Source organism: Natator depressus, chromosome 5 (assembly GCF_965152275.1).
Source record: "Natator depressus isolate rNatDep1 chromosome 5, rNatDep2.hap1, whole genome shotgun sequence".
NCBI lineage: Eukaryota > Metazoa > Chordata > Testudines > Cheloniidae > Natator > Natator depressus.
The window spans coordinates 92,234,474-92,259,794 of NC_134238.1; the positions used below are offsets into that span (position 1 = coordinate 92,234,474).

The 25,321-nt window shown below is 42.0% G+C and overlaps 1 protein-coding gene across 4 annotated transcripts in view; it reads right to left on the reverse strand.

The window, feature by feature from the left end:
* LOC141987656 (transducin-like enhancer protein 4) overlaps positions 1–25,321 on the reverse strand; it is a 119,580-nt gene that overhangs the window by 84,457 nt on the left and 9,802 nt on the right. The gene's annotated exons all lie outside the window — the stretch shown is intronic.

A 25,321-nucleotide genomic window follows, 5' to 3' on the forward strand; every position in this document is an offset into this window, starting at 1 on the left:
TAACCCGCACATCTTAACGTAGATAGGGGAGATACCACAGCAGTTACAATTACAGTGACTTTCTTAAAATAAATTCTACACAGGGTTAGTTCCTCATTACATAGGAGGGCAAAATGCTCTTTTTCTTGCAAAGTCATTACCAGAATGACAGAAACACTCATACTTGTGCAATTTTGGTTTCCTTCTTTCATCAGCAACCCTTTCAACCTTCTCACTATGCAATCTTTTAAATGACAAAAACCTTAAAAAAAATTATCTAACCAACAGATGATCATTACTGGTAAAGTATCTAGCATTCCATATAAAAATCTGTGTTAATGAAACATTATGGTTACAAAGCTAGGTCATCAGAAGTCATGATATGCTACAGCCACGGGTTCATGTGAAATTTTAACTTTGGCCCCTTGTGCATATGATGACACTTTTCAACACTCACATACAACACATTTTCTGGTTATCTAGCAATACAGCCTTCCTTAAATGCAGTTCAGGAGCGTATACAGTTAACTACAAAGCTAATTTACCTCCAAATTTAACTGACCTATATACGCCTGCAATTTTTCACAATAGTCTACAGTACATCTCTTAAGAAAATACAGTAGACTATGTACTTTTCATCTAGGAACAAGGAGATTGAGTTGTAGTTGCTAAAATTAATGTTGCTGGAGCATTTCCTAACTTGAAGGTTTAGCAACAATGCAACTATTTTTATACAGAATTTTCTAGGTTTATTAAAAAAGCAACAAGAAAAAGCTATCGGCACTGATCCTTCTATTCTGCATTAGGCAGACCCCTGCATCCACAAGGGGCCCTACTGATTTCAACAAGGCTCCCCGGGTCCCTCACAAAGCAACTTGCAGAACTCAGACCTTAATCTTCACTATTTCATAAATTCTCCCAACTTGTAAAATATCAGTAATTGTAACAGTTGAAAAAAATCCATGCATTTTAGGTCATCCACTGAATAAACGCAGAATATACCTTCTTCAGCTGCAAAGCTTCCTCTGGTGCACCTGAAATGTATGCAGTAGCCTTACCCAACTAACTCCTTTACAACTTGAGATTTACAGGTTATGAGGACAAAGACTCAGGCGTAGGGTTGCCAGGCATCTGGTTTTTGACCGGAACACCCGGTCAAAACGGGACTCTAGCGGCTCTGGTCAGCACCGCTGACCAGGCCATTAAAAGTCCAGTCGGCAGCACAGCATGGCTAAGGCAAGCTCCCTGCCTGCCCTGGATCCACACAGCTCCCAGAAGTAGCCGGCATGTCCAGCTCCTAGGTGCACGGGCAGCCATGGGGGCTCCGTGCGCTGCCTCCACCCCAAGCGCCGGCTCTGCAGCTCCCACTGGCTAGGAACTTTGGCCAATGGGATTGGGAGGGGCGGCGCCTGCAGGCGCAGGCAGCACGCAGAGGCATCTGGAGCCCCTGCGCCTAGGAGCCGGACATGCTGGCCGCTTCCGGGAGCCGCCTGAGGTAAGTGCCACCCAGCCATAGCCTGCATCCCTCACCCCCTCCTGCACCCCAACCTCCTGCCCCAGCCGAGCCCCCTCCTGCACCCCAAACCCCACCCCCACCCCGGAGCCCACACACCCAGCTGGAGCCCCCATCCTGTCCCCTAGCTCTGAGCCCCTCCTGCACCCTGAACCCCTCATCCCTAGCCCCACCCCAGAGCCCACACCCCCAACCAGAGCCCTCACCCGAGTGAGGGTTGGGGAGAGCAAGTGATGGCGGGAGAATGGATGGAGTGAGTGGGGGGGCAGGGCCTTGTAGAAGGGGCAGGGCAGGGACGGGGCCTCAAGGAAGGGATGGGGCAAGGAGCACGGCAAGGGTGTTTGGTTTTGTGCAGTTAGGAAGTTGGCAACCCTACTCAGCCCATATATGCTTTCAGTCCCCTTTGTACCCGGCAGATAAGTTAGTCAGTAGGGCTACCAGGTATCTGGTTTTCGACCAGAAAACCCAGTCGAAAGGGGACCCTGGTGGCTCCGGTCAGCACTGTTGACCGGGCCAATAAAAGTCTGGTTGGCAGCGCAGGCAGGCTCCTAACCTGGGTCCCGGAAGCGGTGACATGTCCCTCTGGCTCCTAAGGGGTGGGGCAACCAATGGGGGCTCCACACACTGCCCCAGCCCCAAGTGCTGGCTCCGCAGCTCCCACTGGCCAGGAACCGTAACCAATGTGAGCTGCGGGGTGGAGCCTGTGGACAGGGGCAGCACGCAGAGCCCCCGTGGCTGCCCCTTGCCCTCGGAGCCTGAGGGACATGTTGCCACTTCTGGGACCTGCCTGAGGTAAGCGCCGCCCAGAACCTGCACCCCTCAACCTCCTGCCCCAGCCCTGAGCCCCCTCCGCACCCAAACCCCTCATCCCCAGCTCCACCTCAGAGCCCACACCTGGAGCCCCTCAACCCCCTGCCCCAGCCCGAGCCCCCTCCTGCACGCCACACCCCCTCCCACATCCCAACCCTCTTCCCAGACTGGTAAAATGAGCAAGTAACAGAGCGAGGGGGATGGAGTGAGCAGGGCACCTCAGAGAGGGTGCAGGGCAGCAGGTGGGGTAAGGGTGTTTGGTTTTCTGAAAATTGGCAACCCTAATAGTCACATGTGCATTGAATATTCTTCCTTAACTGCACTCTTTAAGAGTGAGCATAAACGTACATAAACTGCAGTGGAAAGGCTCACAGTCACAGATTTTTAAGCCGAGAAATGATCATTATGATCATCGAGTCTGACCTACCTAACATAGGCCACAGAATTTCACCAAGTGATTCCTGCATCGTGTCTCGAACTTCTTGCTGAACTTCAGCATAAATTTAGCCACATCAAAGACCATTTTACCTAGCATACATAAAGGCACTTCTCCCCAGTTACAGTTATGTCCATGCTAAATTTCAACATTGAAGAACAGCTGTTTCAGCTATGGAACTGTTTAAAAACAGTTGCAAGAGGTTTTCCCCCCCATGAGAAAAAGAATTTACACACACACACACACACACACCCTGACAAGCAGAGTCTGAGCTTGAGAAGCATCAGCCAGAAAAAAGTGTTTCTGGAAGGTCTGAGCAATTGTAAACAGGAGGTTAGAAGGTAAACCATTATGCAGGCCTGAAATATTAGTGGTCCCAGAATACTACAAAACTGCAGCACTTTAATGGTTGCTTCATACAGAAAAGTCAGGCTACCTGGACCTGTGGAGACAGCAGTCTGCTCCTGGATAAAGTATGAAAGAGTTGTATGGGAGAAGAGAAGAATTTTTAATGATGGCAAGACATCTCAACAGTATTCAACTCTTGGGAGGGATCAACAAGACGGTGGAAGAGAATGAAAGAAAAAGCCCGCACTTAAGATTCAGATTTCTAGCCACAGGCTAACACTATTTTCTATTTTTGTAGTTTATTTACATGAACAACATATGAGTTCCTTGTTAATATACATGATGCATATGCACTTTTAGGTCTAGTCAACCCCATCAGTACTGTTCTTCATTGAAAAGTTCCAATGACATTAGGAATTATGGTCATCTTAGGGAGGCAGATGATTGCACATCGTAGAGTATAAGTAGAACATAAGCAGTAATAAATACTACAAAGCTTTCCAAGACATTGGTGTGTGAAGAGGTGAGAGGATCCTCTGATAAAGAACAAAGCAGAAGTACTGGTGCTTTGAGTATGGCGTTCCACTAGGCAGGTTACTAGATGGGTCCTTCTCTCTGAAGTTATGTTGCTTAGAACTTTTAGCTGCCTCCAACAAATGATCTGCAACAAGACAGGCTTGCTTAATGATAGTATTCTTCATTCATGAAGGCCTGACAGTGGAGGCAAGATGTGACTGAAACATGGTCTGCGTTATTGCTGAAGGCTACAAGCCAGGAAGGAAGTGGGCACAGTTACAAAGCATTGTGGAGCTGCAGCAAAGCCAAAAAGGACATTCAAATTTCTGCATTCTGGATCCACCAGGTATTCAATCTGTGTCTCTCTTTCAGAGAGAAAAAAATATACTGAACCATTACTTTCCATGGATTAATCCACAATACTTCTGTGTGGCCTTGCAATAATGCCAGGCAGCCATGCTGAACCAATCTTCAGAAAGTTATTTAAGGTGGCCCTTGATGTTCCCTGGATACATTCTGAAAGCCTCTGTCAAGTCACTGAGCTACCATGGGCAAAGGTACATAGTGGTGATAAGCACTGTTTCCATTTTGGACTTGAAGGGTGTGGAAGAGAAGAGAAAGACATTTCGAGTTTGTTACCTGAACTACGACGGACATCTTGGCATTAAAGGATGCTTATATATTTGAGTTTTGGGCTGTCACATATGTTTTCAAAGAAAAGGCTTTAGTTTCATGGTTTGGAATAAGAGTAAATATCAAAACGATTAGGAAAAAATTACAGCTAATACATCCTTGGTTAACAAAAATCAGGCTGCTCATTGCTGTTTGGTTATTACTTAGCACCTATAAAAATATATCTATAGTGTACACTGATAAATAGTCACAGTTTATCCACTACTTTCTTATACCTAGACTATTGTGAACTTCTTAACTTAAAGACCCTGATCCCAGGGATATTCCACACAAGATTGGACCGTTGGCATTAATACTCAAGTGCCACCAAATTATTTTGGCAAGATCTTTACTCCGCTTAGACCAAGAAAGGCAAAGAAAGGCTCATTTTACAAATGGATGAACAGAATGGTTTTGGATCCTGACAAGAGCTAGTTTAAGGCCTGGGTTTTAGATTAGACAACAGCAAATTCTCATGAGCGGTTATCATAAATATCAGTAATCTTGCAAGGTGAGCCAGTCTCATCGTTTTTAACCACACCAAAACTTAAAAGAAATTTTGGATCTGCTCCAAAAATAAGACAGTGGAGGCCAATTTGTCTCAAATGCTCTGTCCACTACTGTCTTCAGAGTTTGAAGGGGCTCACATTCAAGGTTCTAGTCTTAGACTGTTTTTTTTTTTTTTTTTGGTATCTAAATCATCATCTCAGAGTAAGAGATTTTCACCTTTAACATCAACTAAGAATGTACAGTAAATAAGTTGCTCTATGTGTTCACCCAAAACATGCATCAAATTGCCACCTACTAGACCAGGTAATTACAAGAGGAAGAGACTAGCTCAGTTTGAGAATCAAAATTTCTTTCTTCCCTGCAGGGGGGACAAAATGGGGGGGGGGCACGAAAGGAAGGAGGAATCTTGTCCAAAAATAAAGCCTTGAAACTGAAGCACCTTGACATATTCTTTATTAGTCAAATACTCAGGTGAAATTGGAAAATTTTATTATTTTAGGCATTCTTGTAGATTAGAAAAAGTCTTCAGGGGCAGGGACTGTCTTTGTATTGAGTACACTGCCTGTACTAAAATTATTAGTAGTACACAAGTTAGTCTTAGGTTTGTTCAAACCATTATTCTTCCACTTCCTTCTTCCCATTTAACCAAAGCAAAATGTACGTTCACAGTAAGCACATCTACAGCCTGTGTTGCCACATGTCCTGTTATGAAGGATAATGTAAAATGCCCCAAAAAAACACCCCCAAAACCAAACACTTTTGTGTATCTTTTGCAGGAATAAAGCAAATGAAGAAATGCATCAAAATCTAAAGAACTGGCATGGATTCATGGAATACAAGTACGAGGAATATGCAAAAAGAAAAAGGAGTACTTGTGGCACCTTAGAGACTTACACATTTATTTGCGCATAAGCTTTTGTGAGCTACAGCTCACTTCATCAGAGGCATATGATGAAGTGAGCTGTAGCTCACGAAAGCTTATGCGCAAATAAATGTGTAAGTCTCTAAGGTGCCACAAGTACTCCTGTTCCTTTTGCAGATACAGACTAACACGGCTGCTACTCTGAAACCTAGGAATATGCAGTCTTTCACACACTGAAGTTTGCAGAGTAGTATGACAGCAGGTTTAGTTTTTAGTGTGCTTAACTATTTATTACCAAACATAATAAAGAGAGTTAACCCCTGGAAGCCAGATAGTCTGATTTCTTGCTGTGCCGTTCCATTATCTGCAGAGAGAGGCACCAATAACGTGGGTTAGTATCTCAGTGGGCCTGAAGTGGTTATTAAGCCCATACAATACCTCCTACACCAGTCTTTGCTGCCTAACAGGCAAAAAGAGAGAGAAAGAAAAAAGAAAAGTTTTAAATATAGAGATACATCGATGAACGTTTTTAAAAACCTCCTTCATTTTAAAAATTAGCCGCTTTGTCTACGAGTATCTTTTTGTTTTGAGATGCTTTGCCATTGGATTTTTCATGACCATCCTAATTGGCAGAGGGGGGGGGGGAAGTATGATTTCATAAACGTAAGCAGCCATTTCCTCACTTTGAAACTAAAGTTGCCTCGGAAACACTGCTGCTTCCACGGCCATCTAATTTTGCCTCTTTTGTCTCACAGGACCAAGCTTTAGAGAGGCATCATTTATTTACAGGCCTTTCCACTGGGCTTCAGTTATTGGCCAATAATACTGTGGACACACACTTCTAATGGCCTATGTTTTGAAACCAAGTCTAATCTAATGGCGCAGAGCCCAAACTCCTTTTCCAGCATAGCCATTAAAGGATGTAGGTTATTGCTGTTGTCACCATTGATATTTGTCATTGTAATGTAATTAGGGCCCTAAAATGATGCATTACAGCCCTTGGCACAGCTTCTATTAAAATCTTTTCTTCTGCTCACTGAACTGCGACCTGCTTTCTGATGAATAACAGACAGACAGCTTTAGGGTGAGGAGCAAATTCATCAAAGTGGTATTTTTCAGCTTTGGAAATAAAAGGGGGGGGGGGAGAGGAGGGAACTGAAGAAGAAAAGCACAAGAAAAAAGCCACACAGCACATTTGAATTTCATCTGACCACTTGACATTCTGATTGCATCTGATGAATCTTGCTTAGGACAATATATTCCCAGCCTGCGAATCACATGGTTAATCAGGGTTCTAATCTGCTATCCATCAGCCTATGCCAGCACTGTAACTTCCAATCAAATTTATAGGTTATGTGGGTCATGCATCCCTGAACAACTACATTTACAGATATCCCATTTAAACAGGCACAGATTCTGAAATGCTGTTGTTAAGGTTACTGAATGCTGGAATACTATTCAATGCTTTATGAAAGCTCCTGATAAACAGCTGCTAAATTATTGTCTGTGGATGCTCTAAAATAGCATTAATGGCCCAATAAAAGGGCAATTGTTCATGCCAAAATATAAAAAAGGATAGTTTTTGCTGCCATAGTTTGTCAAATATGTTAACACACACTGACACGTCTATTACTTCTTTCCGGAGACAAAAAGATGTTTGTTTTTGCCTAAAAACACACCAACATTGAAACTGAAAAAAAGGGGTAGTGGTGGTGGCCGTGGTGTTTTTGTTTATGGGTTTTTTGTAACTAGTCTGGTGTTAGATTATTTTGTTGATATAACTACAAAAAAACCCCAAAAAACCCCACCTGTTTAAAATACCCTAATGTTTCCACATCTGTGCCCTTTATTAACATTTTTTTTAAATGGCAAATAGCGAAACAAACATTTACAAACTATAATACAATTTTCTGTAACGTTTAGTCACTTATTTGAAGGCACTATAACTGACCAGGCCAAATTATGACCCAAGGAAAAGAACCAACACTTAGGTCAGTCAATATTTCCTCATCATTATAAGATACAAGTGTAACTGCTTAAGGCCCTGAGTTGGCAAACCATCCCTTCAATCTGCACTTGGGGCAGATTTTTAAAAGTATTTAGACACGTAAAGATGCAGATAGGCGCTTAGTGGAAGTTTCAAAAGCACCTACCAGCATCTTTAGATGCTCTAATACCTTTAAAATTGGGCCCGTAGGGTAAAATTTCCAAAAGCACCAGAGGGACTTATGAGCCTAAAGGGACTTTGGAGGCAATCAGGAGTCTATAGGGTATGTCTACACTGTAATTAGACACCCACAGCTGGCCCACGTCAGCTGGACTCATGGGACTAACTGCAATGTAGACGCGCGGGCTTTGGCTGGAGCCCAAGCTCTGGGACCCTCTAATTGCAGTGTAGACTTACCCACAGGCTCCTTGAAAGTCAATGGAACTTGGGATTCTGGGAGACGTAGGCTCCTCAGCGCTTCCTAAGTCCCTTTTGAAAATGGGACTTTGGTGCTATTGAAAGTTTTACCCTTTAACGCTAGACCAGGGGTCTCAAACTGACGGCCCGCAAACCTTCCCTATGTGGCCCGCAGCGCGCCAGCAGTTTTGGCGCTGAGTCTCTCCCTTGGCCCCACCTGCCGCCCCCGGGCACTCCCTTCCGCCAGGTGATTTAAAATGGCCCAGGGCCCCAAGCAGAGCTGAGCTGAGCGGCGTCTGCCTGCTCGCTCCACGTGTCTGCCGGCCCCTTCCTGTGGCCCCAGAGCGGGGCTTTGCCTTCACGCGCTGCCGCCGCCCCGAGTGCCCCTGCGGCCAAAGGGAAGCTGCAGGGGCAGTGTCTGAGTGAGGGGGCACGTGGAGGCCTCCCAGTCCGCCCTGCCTTGGAGCCCCAGGTAAGCACCGCACCCCCCAAGCCCCTCCCAGAGCCTGCACTCCCTCCCCACCCTCTCACCCCCCAAACTCCCTCCCAGAGCCTGCACCCTGTCCCGCTCCCCACACCCCCCCCCAAACTCCCTCCCAGAGCCTGAACCCCCACCCCCTGCCCCAGCCCAGAGCCTGCACCCAGCACCAAAACTCCATCCCAGAGCCTGCACCCCAGACCTCCTCCCCCACCCAAACTCCCTACCAGAGCCTTAGGCAGGTGGGGGGGTGGAGTTTTGTTTGGTTTTTGGGGGGGGGGGGGGGGATGACAGAGTTTTGGAGGGCGGGATCTGGGTGGCATGAATGACATCATTTGCCCACTGGGAGGATTTGAGGACTGGCACTGGCACTAAGGTAAACTGAATTTGAGACCCTTGCACTATACATTAATAGAGCTTCAGCACATGATTAAACTTAGGAACATGCTTAAGTGCTTTGCTAAACAGGGATGAATTTAACCATGTGCTTAAATGTTTTGCTGAAGTGGGGCCTAAAACAGAAACAAACAGCTCTATAAAGTTTAGATATTAAAATACCTAACCTACCTAATATATAGGAAATTCACAATTAATTTGTTGTTTAAAGTATTGGCATTTGTATTCCTTTAGCGGGGAAAAACAAAATTGGGATTTTATTTATAGTACATAAGGGAAATATTTTTCCTAAAGTTTATGTTTCATAGTTATTACAGTTAGAAACAACAGTTGGTAAAGAATTACTACTGAAGGCTATAGGTCTGTCATTGGAATAAGAACAAAAACTACTACATACATATTGTTGAAATAAAACAGAAAAATAAAACACTATTGGGAAACCCATTTTAGCAATCAGTAGAAAATGATCAAGACCAGTTATTTCAGATTTAATTTGTTTTACACAGTGCAGCCTTTGCCAAAAAGATCAATCTAGTTTATTAAGTGCTTACCATATTATGGGGGCTATATGCATATGCCCCCATAATATGTAAACAAGCATTTCATGAATTAGTGGCAAAAAACAAAAGTTTATTATGAGACATACTACATGATTCTGAATAAAACACACACAAAATTAACTCTTCTTTCATAGAGAGGAGCACATTTTGTTTTAATCAAAGACTGAACTATCTTGTAACACTTACTCCAGATCTACAGAGCTGTAGAAAATATTGAAATCTTGAATATCAAGTTTATCCTCAGCCACAGATTCATGCTGTTTGGAAACTAAGCCACAGAGAATCTAGACTTAAGAGTCAAACACCACAGAAAAAAAAAAGTTCTCCAGTGGGGAAGATGATATACAAGCAACTGCTTCTTCACTGTGACAATTGCTTAAGTTTAGGGGGCTTAGTTTTTGTGTCTCTACAATCTGCAATGCCCGCATGGGTTGAATATAAGTGTGACCCATCAGATTCTGCCAAACGAACATGGGTATAATATCCATCTCGCTTTCTTATCAGCTTTCTTTACAAACATCTCAACTAAGCTCATAAGATGCTTGTAAACTGGATACTTACACTTTATAAGTTAGTTTAGATGCTTATTTTGCACAAAATACTGCATACAGTGACATACGCAATGAATTAAAGTGCCAGAATTTTCAGAATCAATTTACTAATGTACCTACAGCTCTCTGGGCTGCTGAAGCAAACTTAAAAAGACAACGCTTTTATATATTTAATGTCTCAAACTATGTGGAATGCAATTTAGTATTAAAAATATACATGGACTCTCTCATAATTAAGAGATAAAAAAACAAATCAACGGAGTGGACATCAGGACTTTTCAGGCCTGTCACTTGAAGAAAGTCAACTTTTTTTTTGGGGGGGGGGGGGGGTTGGTTAATATCTACATCTAATAGAGTATGTGGACAAAGAAAGGCATAGACAAGGAATCAGTATGGCCATTCAATTCACTCAGGCCCAAACCAGACAATAAGATAGTATAAATCCACCTTGGATTTATACTGTTGTTATTGACTCTGACAGAAAAAAGGCTGCAGTTGGAGGTCATGATGGCAGAAAATGGCTGCAATTTTCCTTTCACTATGGTGGAAGGAGAAGCTTAGAAGACGGCAGCCCAGACCAAAAAAGTATGCAAGTGAGAAGGAAGCACAGCAATCAGCAGAGCTCTTGCAAGCTCTGAAGAGTTTCCCCTCTTTCTTCCCCAGGGGAAATTCTGAGTGCATTCATCACCTGCCCTTGGACCAAATTCTCCCTTCAGTGCAATGTGGTTTACTGGTGTAGGGATTTCCACTTCCCTCAGCCAGCTTCTGGGAATCTGTCTTGATGTTTTTAAAATTAGTCCCTTTTAAGCATATGTAGTTACGGTACCAAACTGGGTCAGCTTTTTTATCAAACTCAGATTTCTGACTGACTTAGTGCCACAATTATATTTATACCTGCATTTCCTCTTTTTAATCCTACCTTATAAAACTGTGCCACAGAGTTGAACACACACACACACGAGTCATGATCTTAAGCTTTGATTCTCTTTCACCCTCTCCCTGCTGAGTAAGATTTTGACGTGCAACCACGCACACACGTTTCAATGAGACACATCACTGGGGCAGGGAAAATACGCAATGTGAGGTCATAAACGTGGCCAAATATTGTGCAAATCTTTGTTCAACTCTGCTACAAATCTTAAGGCTGATCCTGAAATTGGCTCCATGTAAGCAGACCCCTGAGGCTGTACAGAACCCGACTGAAGTCAATGGAATGCTATGCTTGGGTTCCCTCATGTCGAGCCAGTTTAAGGCCCCTTTCTATTTTTGCAGGGTGAGTGGAAGAAAGCCCCAGCTTTTGGAGACAAGTGATTATGTGAGAATCTGAGCTTCCACGTAAAAAAAGTTTCTAGCCCTCATAGTTGTAGATAAAAGCTTTCAAATACAATCCCTGAACGCTTTTAAAAAAAAAAAAAAAAAAAAGTCAAATCAAAATAACCCAATTTTTTTGAAAATCACAATTTTGTAGGGCACAACTCATGATTTCTGAATGCTTGGCGCTGGCAATACTGCACCTCTGAGGAACTGGATCCTAATCTACTGTTACAGCAAGAAAGGCCGAGGGTGGGGGAAGCTCTAATAGGCCACATCACTCTAAAATACTAGGATTCCATTATATGATGTATAATAATAGATTCTATCATATTCCATAGATTTCTTCCCCTCTAATTCAGATTACTATCCGGAGTAATTCGGAAGATATCCTAGGGCCTAGGTGTTGAACAGATTTACACAGTAATAAAATACTGAAAGTTCCAGCATCTAAAAATATCCTCACCCTGTTGAAATGGGCCACGAAAATGAAACTGATTAAAGGCTTGTCTAAACTTAAAACAATACAGCAGCGCTTCAGGGTAGACACCTCCTATGCTTAGAGGAGGGGTTCTCCCATCGGCATAGGTAATCCTCCTCCCTGATAAACGATAGCTAAGTCGATGGATGAATTCTTCTGTCAACCTTGCACTGTCTAGGTCATTTTAACAAAGTGGCTCGGGGTGAGGATTTTTCACACCTCTGACTGAAAAATGACATAATTTTCTAGTGAAGACCAGGCCTGACTCTCATTTTCCAGCTAAAATGCAAACATAATAATGTGTCCTGAGACTATTAGCTCATAGTAGAATGCTGCATTTCTGAGTTTTTTGTTTTTTTTTAAAGTGTTTAAAAATCCAGTATAAGCACTGGCTCAAAATCTTGCCCCTCAAAGTGGTCATGGTTCAAAATATCATAATCACCATAGATCAGAACTACTTCTGTTAAATTGTTTCTGCTTTAGATTTCAACATTTGTGTGGCTGCAGCTTTCTATAATTTTCACTATTTTTGCCTAAATTGGGGAGAGGGAAAAGCCAGGAATTTTTACTTTCAATCAGTTTATCAAAGTGTGAAGCATAACCTGTTTTGTAGATAACAGATTTTTAACCTTCTGAAAAAGGCAAGCTTGCAAAAAGAAAATTGAAGACAGTTGTATGTGATGAATGTTGAAATACATTCGGGAAACGTACTGTCCAGCACTCTTGGCTACATCCAGTACATCTTGATGTTCAATTCCTCTGAACGGCCCTTCCCAGTAAAACTCCTGCCAAAACACACTCAGAGTCCAGCAACACTAAATGACCTTTTCTGTAAATGATATGACTGCAGTTTTCAGACAGACAGATTTCAACTTAAATTAAAAATAAAATAAATAAATAAACCTACACCGAAAAGAAAACGCTTTAAAACAAACAGAGCAGAAGTAGGAGGCAGATGGAGTTGTCCATGTAAGAAGTGGATAAACTGTATCTTGTACAATCCATTAAAGTTTTATAGAGCCATGACCTACTCACTACTGGATCACAACTTGTTTCAAGCAACATCATGAGCTATACTACACTTCAGATTAATATTTTTGTCTCAGAAAATGAGAGCCATACTACATATACTCTTCACTAAACCCCCTGCAGGTAGACTATAGCAAACATGTCCAGAACAGGAAGAGTAAGGCCAAGTGTAAACAGCTGCTAATGGTTAATAAATCAATTTTATGCAAATTGGTTAAATATCTCAGAATAAAATTGGTTTAAAAAACAAGATACTTGGCCTACGGGTAGTGAAGTGGGTGATCTCAGCTTAAGTCCCAATAGATGCGTGTCACTGTCACAAAAGCAATCACTGTAAAAAGGGATTCTCAAAACAGTCTCAGTCTAATTCAGCCTTTACGGCTCTCTCTCTCTGGCTCTACCACCACTCCAGTGGCCTCTTTAGTTCAGAACTGAGAAACACTGATGGTGGGTACTTGCACTCCCACTAATTATACCATATCAGTTCTGTGGCTAGAGTGCTGCAGTGCCCACATCTGCTGAACTGAGACCTTTCGTGAACAGTGAAATAACCCTCACTCCCTTTCCTCATTTTAAGATAAAGAGTAAAACAAAGCACAGTTAAAAGAGCAAACCACACAATACTACTCTCTGCAAACTGCACATCTTGTGACACATACCGATACTTCTCTCAGGCTACGAAGGCACTCTGTTTCACTTCTTGCACCACACTGCAACCAATGTGTACTGCTATCAATCACATAATAAACTTTTCACCTCTCAAGTTAGCATCAAGATCTGTATTAGTTGTAAGTTTCTGAGTAATACTTTCAGCCAAAGACAGTTTGATAAACTATGATATGCTGTTACTCCATAATAAACTTAAAGTAACTTAAAAAAATAAATAAACTCAGTCTGCCAAAAATTAACTGTGGCTATACTGCCAGGGGAAAAGAAGGGAGAGGGCGAGAGAAGAGAAGAGGAGGATGAAGAAAACTGAATACTGTGGTCAGACTTTGAAAACACACCATAAGACAACATATGTTTTGTCAGTTACAGCAGACTGCGTGACAGACAACAAAACCACATTTCCGCACTTTTTTTTTTTTAAAATGCTTCTGTGGCTTTTTGCCACTGAGCAATACTATGGTTTACCAAAATGTAGCCTATGGTCTTGTTAATTCATCTTTATTTAGCTAGGTCTATAATCTTGCCACCCTCTTAGTCACAAACTGAAAAGGTTTCAGTCAAGTGTTTATAGGAAAACTACACCTCAACATTAATATATTTTATTCACACACAAATCCATGAAGGTTATGTCTATTGTTTTTCAAATTGTTTTGTACATCTATAATTATTCCTTTTCATAAATGCCACCTTCCTACTACAACTAGAGACTTAGTCCGATTATGTTTAAAAAGGTGGACCATATGATGTGGAAATGTGAAACCACTGAACTACCTACAAATTGTTTGCAGACCTATTTATGAACATTCACTACCTGTTACTCAAAGAAAAAAAGGGAAGAGTGATGTGAAGGAAAGTGGGTTTGATAACTTGTAGATAGTTCAGAGTATGTTTTCTTTGTGTGTGTTTCAGTAAGGGATATGAAAATAAGGTGGAAAATATTAACCTTAAATATAAAATAATCCAATTTAAAAATCATAGAATGCTTTTGCAGGAAGTCACTTTTCACTATTCTAACTGCACAAAGTTCCATATGTAGAGGCAGAGGAAACAAATAAAAAAATGCCCACTTTTACACACACCCACACCCACACACACACACACAGCCAGGTAAGGTAGAAGCTCTAAACTCACCATCTAGACATAGGCCCTGTTTACACTGACAAAAAGGTGTGATTCTCAACTGAGTAACCCAACTCTATTGAAAACCCCCTTTAACATCTTTAAGAACATCTGGTCATAGATTAAGCTTTTTTTTGTGACCACATAGACAGGGCCATAATGTAAATTAGCAGATACTAGGGAGAGGACAGTACCAAACGCATAACTGTTTCACATCCTAATTTAGCACCCTTCACAGCAGAGTAGCCAAGTGATGACCAGATACAAAGACTGATCTTCTTATGCCTAGAAGTAGGCCCCTGACAACTTTAAGACACAGTATCACCAGTGTGGGAAAGCTCACAGTGGGGGTTAAAGAGAGAGCTTCAGATCTATCAAGCCAACATCTTTCACTACCTGTTAATTTCAAAAGCAAAAATGCATCATCAGTGCTTATCTATGAAGACATCATAGTATAACACTCACGCAATACACAATGAAATCACTATAATATCAAGTCTCCCTCCTCCCACACCACAGGCAAAGCAGTCCCAAGACTAACTTTTTAAGTATAACTCTTTGCAGTACCACGTTGAAATTTTTTATGCATTTTGGGATCATGAAATACTTCTGAAAGACTAAAACTGAAGTCACATGTATTCGACTAAGATTTGTGGTCTTCCCTGTTGCCCTACAACAAAGGAGATTTATTTACAGTTTTAATTATTCTCCACATTAACCCCTGCAAAGATAAGAAATAGAGCAAGAGTCAGTTACAGCTCCATGTTTTTAAATGAATGAGAGGAATGTTAACAATCGGTTAAAGCAAGGAACTGGGAATCTGGACACCGGCAACATACACTATAAACTGCCATGGGCTAACTGTGGCTAAATATACGGAGGCACAGAAAAAAGTTAAATGAAAAGCCTACTTTTCCCATCTCAATTATTTGTACTGCACTACCATCTACCAGTCACAAATCAAGGCCCCATTGTGCAATGCACTGTGTAGACATTCACCAACAAGCCCCTACCTTAATTAACTTACAATCTACATATAAATATATCACTACTCAGTGGTGTTGAGAGGCTTGATTCTACATACGGCACTTATATGGCTCCCACTACAGTAATATCTATCTCCTTCATGTATCAGTCCTGAAAACCCCACTGAGGTACGGAAATGCTATTATCCCCATTTTACAGATAGGGAAATGAGGCACAGAAGCCCAGATTTGAAAAGGTGTTTAGGTGCCTAAAAATGCAGGTAGGTGCTTTTGAAAATCTGTATGCCTAAGCAAGTAAGCGCCTAACTCTTGTTGCAATCAATGGGAGTTAGGTGCCTAATCCGCTTTGGTGCTTCTGAAAATCCCACCAGGTACCTATCTGCAAGTGTAGGCACCTACATACCTTTCAAACCTGATACAGAGAAACCAAGTGATTTGCCCAAGGTCACATAAGAAGTCTGTGGTGGTGCAAGGAATTGAATCTGGTTCTCCCAAGTTCCCGGTCCACAATGATCCAGCAGTTGGCAAACATTAACATTACAGACGCACGATGCATCAAGATCTTTAGAGGAAAGACATAAGCACTATTTCATAATGAAAGTTACTCATTTGTGCCACAAAGCTAGAACTTGCAATGATAAGCACGTTACAGTACTCCGTTTTCCTAAGAAAACCACAGAAGCTTTCTCACGTACCCCACACTAATTTCAAGAGTCATTTCTTGCATCTATAGCTTTAAGTCACCAGCCTTCCACCACAGATTTAGATCAACCTTATGATGCCCAATATAATGTACACTTTAGGGCAGAGGTGGGCCATATCCAGCCCGCGGGACCATTCTGCCCAGCCCTTGAGCTCCCGGCCGGGGAGGCTAGCCCCCGGCCCCTCCCCCGCAGTGACGCTGCCATGCCGCCAGCACTCTGGCCTGCCGCTCCTGCCGCTCCGCGAGCTCCTGCCACTTTGAGAAGCATGGTAAAGCGGGCGGGGGGCAGTCAGGGGACAGTTGGATGGGGCGGAGGTTCTGGGGAGGGCAGTCAGGGGAGAAGGAGCAGGTGTGGTTGGATGGGTCGGGAGTTCTGAGGTGGGCAGTCGGGGGAGGGGGGAGAATGGGAGGGGGCAGATAGGGAGCTGGGGCCAGGCTGTTAGGGGAGGCACAGACTTCCCTACCCGGCCCTCCATACAGTTTTGCAACCCTGATGCGGACCTCGGGCCAAAAAAAGTTTGCCCATCCCTGCTTTAGGGGTTATTTTCCTTTACAAGTATGTAGGCTAGGAGTATCCAAGGAGTCTTCTCACTAGTCCACAAATGATCTATCAGAATCAATGTAGAGAGAAAACCCCCCACAAAAAAATAGCAACTGAATTGCAGACATAAAACAGAGCTGGGTCGATTACACGTATACTAGGAGTATACTATTTTGTTTGTAGGTAGGGCACACAAATCCATTCCATTGTAGATTTGCTTTTGAAAAGACCTTCTTAAAGACAGGGAGAATTCAAACATTTGTATTTTGCAAATGAAAGACCTTTAAAGTAACTAACTAAGGCTTGCTCTACTCTACCGACTTATGTTGGTATAACTACATCACTCAAGGGTATGGATTTTCCACACCCTGACATAGTTATATTGACCTACCTCCACCCCTTTTGTAGGCAGCGCTATGTGGATGGGAGGGCTTCTCCCATCGACACAGCTACTAAAGCTCTCCCGATGGCGTAGGTAGCATCTTCACTAAGCTCTACAGCTGCAGTGCTGTAAGTGCAAACATGTCCTAGAGTTGGCGAAGAGTAGGGGAGAGGGCACAGTGAGGTTGCTAATGCCTGTTTGAAAAAACATATTGATATATTCAAACGTAGCTCCTTCTCTTCCAGTACAACAGAGACACACAACCTCAGAAAATCCCACCTCCTAGATATTCTCATTTGGACTCCATTCACATTCCAGAGAATGAGCTAGAACAGGGGTGGGCAACATGTGGCTCCGGAGCCACATGCGGCTCCTTGTATAGGCGCCAACTTTCCAATGTGCTGGGGGGTGCTCACTGCTCAACCCCTGACTCTGCCATGGGCCCTGCCCCCACTCCAACCCTTCCCTGAGCCTGCCATGCCCTCGCTCCTCCCCCCCACCCCCAAAAGCCTGCTGCACGCCACAAAACAGCTGATCGGGAGGTGGGGGGAGGGAAGGGAAAGGGCCAATTGGCAGGGCTGCCGGTGGGCAGGAGGCGCTGGGAGCAAGGGAAGAGCTGACGTATTACTGTGGCTCTTTGGCAATGTACATTGGTAAATTCAGGCTCCTTCTCAGACTCAGGTTGGCCACATTGAGATAGAAGCTTGCAGTGCTAGCATCCTCTGTATCTACATTCAGTGTGAGAAAACTTAAGCAAAAATGCAACTGCAATTTTCTGTTACAATAGGGTTTTAGACAAAAATGACACAAGCAGAATGGTCTCAGAGATTTTAAGGATGTGGCAGACAGGACAACTGCAGGTAATAAGAGGTCTCTTATGCTGCCACTCTTGCAGTTGAAACCACAATCCTATGCCACAGCGATGAGGGTGATATAGGTTAGTCAGACAAAGAACTGTTAAAATTTACTCTAGCAATGTGTGAAGAATTCCCATTTCCACATGCTGTCTGGTTTATAGATTCATCAGCAGCATTACTTCCCTTGTATAACCATTAACCACTGGGTGGAACTGACGAAGAGAGGATGCAGACTAAACCAGACAGACAATCTCCTAATGCACTGATTGAAACATATGTAGTGTATGGTGCACATAAAGCCTATCCAGTCTTTTGGTAAACGTTGTGGACTGATATCTTAAAAGTAAGTGTATTTTGTACCATGTCACATACTTTTTGAAATTAAATAAACCAGGCAGTAGTGCTGTCGTGGTGGACTCTCGTCCTAGTTCCCTTTACATTCAGTTGTATCACACAGTGATACAGTGCCCTCTTTCAAAGCTGGAGAATTGTCAGAGGGAATGGTACTGCAGGAACATGAGAGACGTGAGGTGAAAACTTATCAATAATTCCCTCCAGTTGTTCCTTGTTATGTGTCTTCTCCTCAGACCAAGAATCTAGCATGGACTTTTTGATCAACTTACACCTTAGTCTGTTTTTACATTTGGACAGGGAATGAATCTTCAAATTAGCGTCTTCCATTTCCCCACACTCTCCTCTCCCCACAAAATCCACTTGGTAGAAGATAGAAGAGTAAGTGTTTTTAGTGTTACACATCACTCATATAAAGTATAGGGTGACATTGTTGGCCATGACACTAAATACAACTTGATAGCAGTATACATGCTCAAGGACTGTGTTTTAAAGTGAACACTAATTTAAGCCATTTTAAAATATGTCCTCCCTTCCCCCTATAAAAATATATATTCAATTCATATTTTTCACTTCTAGAGCACCTTCCATTGGAGGACTTCAAAGTAGTTTTAAATGTTAACCAGCTAAGCTTCACATGCCTCCTGTCATATAAATATTATTACTCCCCCTTTCTGAAACAGATGCACAAAGAAGTTAAGTGATTTGCCAAGGTCACACACCGAGAGTTCACAACAAGACACAGGTAAGGATTCCAGATTTCCCCAGTCCCAGAACTGTGCTTTCAATTACAAGATTTTTTTAACTTGATTCAAAAGAGGTTTGGGGGGGGGGGGGGGTGGAAGGAGGTTAAATACCAATAGAATTAAGGTTAACAGTTCCAAAATGTATAACCCATAGTCTCTCATAAACGAGGGGGGGACCCCCGTCTTTGGACATCTGGCATAAAGGACAGTGCCACCACAAAGATCCTTCAGAACCCACGTTGCCACAGATCCGTTGGCTGCAGGGCAGCAGTACTGTACTGGTTTTCCTGAGATTTCACCATCAGAAATCCACCCAGAATCTCCAGGTTCAGCAAGGAAGCATGCCACGGAGGAGGAATTCAGTGTTTCCACTCTGTCCGGGCTCCGGCTCCAAATCTTGGCAGAGGTCTGAAACTGAAGCTCTGATGGAGTGGTTTCCATTGAGATCTCTGGGAGATAAGCATAGAACAGACCAGGTATTCCCCACCCCATAGCTGTGCTGCAATGATTTTGGCCCCCCTGCTTGCATGAGTGGAAGGGAAACTATGACTATCCTTGCTTTAAAAGCGAAGCTAAACATGAAGGACTACTGAAAAAAAAATCCATGCCAGTATGTAGGAAAGGACATGAATAGGGGATGGGTGATTAACATGAGTACCTAGATTAATCTTTGCTCACTGGCTGAGATTTGAGAATTGCTTTGGTTCCTCCCCTTTCTCAGAGGAAGGTAAAATGGAAAGCAATTGTTAAACAGGATGCAGGAGCAATTCCTCAAGCACTAAACTAAGATGAATGAGATAGACAGGCTAATCACCAGGAATTATAAGTCTAAAGTCCACTCGCAAGCTACCTGTTTTTCAGAACTTGAGCAATATTTTAAAAAGTAAAATCTTTATTGCAGTGAATCAAAGAGGCCCTGGGACATGAAAGATCAAAATTCTTCTCCCCCTCATTTCCAAGCTATGCAGTCGTTCCAACAATAGTTGTGATTAATTTTAAACACAATTATATTAATACAACAATCATGGTTACAACCAGTAAGTAGCTGTGGGGAAAAAGAGCATTCAGAATGGCTCAGACCTGCTGAGTAGAGAAATTAATACACCACGATCTCCCTTATCTTACAATTTATCTATGCAAAAGAGCACACTGCTATGGAGGCTTTGTGGCCCTGGAATTCAGTCCCTATTTCCCCTTCTCTGCTGTCACACACCCAGCCACACCACAAATTACTTTTCAGGAAGCCTTCTGTCTCAATTACACAGCAGATATAGACTAGAGCTGCTTCCCTCCCCCGACCACTCCGCCTTTCCAGCCCTCTCCAGTATTAAATTCTAAATAGCTTTGGCTGTCACTGACTACAAGTGCCAAAATGTTTTATTAAGTCTTTGCAGAGAGCATATGTTGGCCCTCTTGTATTTTGATTTGTTGATTCTGGGTTCAAATCTGAGAAGGGGAAAGGGGTCCCTCTGCTTTCAAAAGAGCCTTTCCAAGACAGTAAATCTGCATCACTAGCTATGGATGCAGCTGAAAAAACAGGTGATTGATTAACAGCAGCATTACCATATTCCTTATATGCTATTCTGGCGATTCCAGGGAGTACTAGAGTGCTATTGACTACTTATTGCTAGAAGGTTTTATGCTGTTGGTGGAGGTGCCGGTCTGGGTTTTTTTGGCATTTTCAAATTCTTCCATAAACAGACAGTGGGCAAGAGGCAATATAGACACTAGGGGAATCCGGTCACAGAGGTACATGGTAAGTAAGTTAGAGGTTTATTGTGTTTGTTTTAAGAGGGATGAAAGGAATTTTTAAAAAATGCTTTCAGAGAATAAACACTACACTGTGCAAGCCAAAAACTGAATCTGGTGGCAGGACATTAGTATGCAAACGGTACACTGTGCATAGGCTGAATGAGATACTCAGACTTCTACTCAAGTGTGAGATACTCTGTGGAGGTTTTAAGCAAATACAAGAAAACAGAAACACAAATTTTCATTGCCAATGTTCCACATCCCAAAACACAAGAGTAACAGGTTTTTCTCCTTTGAAGAAGTTGAATACAGTCCAGCAAACATCAAAAATCTTTGGCTGGATGAAATCCTGCAGAGAGCCCATTTAGGCAAGGCAACAGGAAGAAGCTAAGATTGAGTACCTTACCATGCATGCTATGCATGCTTCTTTCTACCACTGAAAGCAGAACTGCAGAGAATGTCATGGCAGCACAAGATATAAAACCACTTACAATACAGGAGTGAACAAGAAATGGTAGAAAAAATATTTAAGTTTTTTTTTCTTAAATGACTAAAGCCTCACATGTTTTCAAAGTGCAAGAAATAATGACAAGACAGCAATTTACTTACATTTTAACAGCACATACCCAGTGTTGCCAACTCTCATGATTTTATTGTGAATCTTACAAAATTTGATGTTTTAATTAAAACCTCTGCCTGCTAAACACAAGCGGACTACATGAGATTCTTGGAGAAAAGCTTGAAATGTGAGCTGAGTGCAACCTGAAGACTCAAAAACCAGGAGGCAAATAAAACGAAGTCAAACTTGATTGGCTTCAAAATCATTAGATTTTTAAAAGACAGTACCTTGATTTTTTGGGACCTGACTCATGATTCTTTAACATTGGTCAATAGTGTATACCATACAAATGCATAGCCTCAAAAGGGACCAATTCAAATTTACTGTGGGGACTGTAATTTTGACTTGCCTGACACATTTGTGTATTTACACCTCTCAGCAATAGCACCCCATTAGTTTTCCAAGATATAAAATTACGCATCTTTCCTCAGCCTGGAAAGAAGACTCCACGAGGTCTAAATCTCACACCCAGAACAAACAACAGCTATGTAAAGCTCTGCTTACCATTTGTGACATAGTCAATCAACTACATACACGTTTTAAACAAACAAAATTATTAATAAAAGTTATAGACAGCTGCTCCTATTTTACTGGAATCCTTCACACAATATTGAAGAACACACAGTGTGTATGCCTCAACTAATTTTAAATAATTTGTATTTCAAGTTCAAGAAAATAGGGTTACCACGAAAGTAGCTTTGAATCAGTGCAAAAACAAAAAATTATCCTTCAAAATGCTTTATTCTTTCAAAATTTAAGTTGTGATGTTTACTTTTTAGTTCATTATAGATCAGTCAGCCTAATTTCGATAACTGTTTAATAATGTGTTCCATTATTTTTCCAATCAATAGGGTTATAAGGGATAGCCAGCATTGATTTGTCAACAAAAAATCATGCCAAACCAATCTAATGGGGTTATTGGCTGAGTGGATATGGGAAAGCAGAAAACGCGGTGTATCTTGCTTTAGTAAGGCTTTTGACACATGATATTCTCATATGCAAACTAGGGAAACGTGGTCTAGATTAAATTACTATAAGGAAGGAAGACCATACTCAAAAAACAGTCAATGGTTCACTGCCAAAAGGGGAGGAGGGGTCCCACAGTGGTCAGTCTAGGGTACTGTACTATTCAATATTTCATTAACGACTTGGATAATGGAGTGAACGGTATGCTTATAAAATCTGCAGATAACACCAAGATGGGAGGGGTTGCAAACATTTTGGAAGCAGGATTAGAATTAAACATGACCCTGACAAATTGGAGAAATGGTCTGAAATCCATAAGATGAAATTCAATAAAGACAAGTGCAAAGTACTACACTTACAAAGGAAAAAAATCAAATGAACAACTACAAAATAGAGAATAACTAGCTTGGTGCTAATACTGCTGAAAACGAACTTGGGGTTATAATGGGTTACACAGGGAATGAGTCAACAACATGATGCAGTTGCAAAAAAAAAAAAAAAAAAAAAAAAAAAGGCTAATATTCTGGGCTGTATTAATAGAAATGTCATATACAAGACATAGGAAGTAATTGTACTGCTTCTCTCGCACTGTAACACCTCAGCCGGAGTACTCTCTCCAATTTGTCCACATCCTTTGTAAACCAGGATGGTGGCACCCAGAATTGGATAGAGTCCAAAGGAGAGCAACAAAAATGATAAAAGGTTTAGAAAACCTGACCTCTGAGGAAAGGTTTAAAAGACTGGTCGTGTTTAGTCCTTAGAAAGACGACTGATGGGGGTGCGATCTGATAATAGTCTTCAAATACATTAAGGGCTGTTAAAAAACAGACAGGGAATTAACTGTTGTCCATGCCCACTGGTGGTAGGACATGAAATAATGGGATTAATCTGCAGCAAGGGGAAAATAGGTTAGATATTAGGAAATTTTTTCTAACTATAAAGGTAGTTAAGCTCTGAATTAGGCTTCCAAAAGAGGCTGCAGAATCCCCATTATTGGAGGATTTAAGAACAGGGGCTAGACTTGATGACTTCTTTAGGTCCCTTCCAACCCTACATTCCTATGATTCGATCTCTAAAATTAAATAGAGCCTCAACTAAGTTTTTCAGTCACATAAAAAAAGGTAATTATGCTAGTTAACACAAGTATCAGTTATCTTTCTCCTAATCCCTTCACATCCATCACCTCATGGATGAGAGGACTTTCTGGGACCCAATGACAGTAGATGTGCTCAATCTGGGGATAGTAATGAAGTGATTTCTGTAATGATCACAATCAGATCATTCACAAACTGGCTCAGAATGGCGATCTATGTGATTCTCAATTATTTTACACAATATTTAAGTATATCCCGCCAGCAAGTGACATGGCTAAAACATAAAATAAAACTAAATCAAGTCTGTGTCCTCTGTATCCAGAAACAGAGCATTATATATGCTTTGGTATTTGAGTGAAGAAAAGTCACTTGTTTGTTTTACTTAACCTAGTCAACTGGTACATGTATACACTGAGCAATAAACGCGTGCTCCTCTTTATACAAAAGAAAAAGAAAAACAAAAATCCCTGCCCTGAGGGGCTTACAATATATATAAAATCTCCAATTTTATTTAGAACTACACAAACACAACACAAAGCATCACATACCAGGAAAGTTTAGCTCAAGTTTTAAAATGTCAGATTTAAAGTTGCTTGTGCAACCTTAATTATGCCCCCTTGTATATCTACTCTGTGCACTGAATGAGGATCTGAAGAGGGACATTCTTGCCCAGAGTGGTGCCCCCATGGGAAGTGAACAGCCTGGCCCAACCCAGCTCACACTCATCTTCACTATTACACCTGCTCTGGAAGCTCCCAGGTGTTCCCTGTAGAGCAGTGATTTTCAACCTGCAGTGGCAGCAGTAAAATGGATCTGCCTGTTTAGAATGTTCATGTTCAGTTCTTAGTTTGGATGCCAACATTTTCCCAGAGAATACAAGCAATACAAGTGAAAGGGCAATCTTTAACAGTTTATAACTCAAATAAAGCTGAATGGAATTGCATATAGCAAAGAAAGCCCTTGGGTAAAACAGGGCCTCTTCTCCCTGACAGGTTCCTAGTGCCGGCTGCAAACAATGGAGGTGTTAGAGCTTCTCAAAGAAAGATTGTAAGAATCTTTCTATTATAAAAGTGCTGGACAACCTAATGATGGGACTCACTACCAATTTCCTCCTCTTCCCCCCCCCCCCCGCCCACACAAAAAATGAGGCAGCATTAAAGCAAATCAGCATCTTTCCAAGAGAAAAGAATGCTTTTATGTTTAAGCGCTACAGAGTAATGCCTTGCTGACAGTAAAAACAAAACGTATGTCTTAATTTAAAAGTTTGCTCAGCATGTTTTATGCTGTTTCCTGTGTCTTAAGCATCTGTCTGAACAGCCAAGATACTTAAAAATTTGTTGTTTTTTTCTTCTCGTCAATGAAAAGACCATGATGAAACACAAGCGCTTGCCTTAAAACACACATTCTTCTGGCGTGGCAAGGGGCAAACTTTTTGCTAGGTTCCCACCAGAGGAGGGTGGTGTAACATCTATTTGGTCAAAGGACATGGGGCCCACCAACCCCATGACTTGGCAGTCAGGGTGAGGGATGTTTTTTGTTTTAATTCCAAGGTATTACATATTTCTAAACTTCTTATCCAAATAGATGGGTGAGCCATTTAATTGCACTGGCTTCACTGAGTAGGCTGAATAAACTTAAACTAGGACAGATAAAGTTTGGTTGTCAAACTGATTGGTCAAT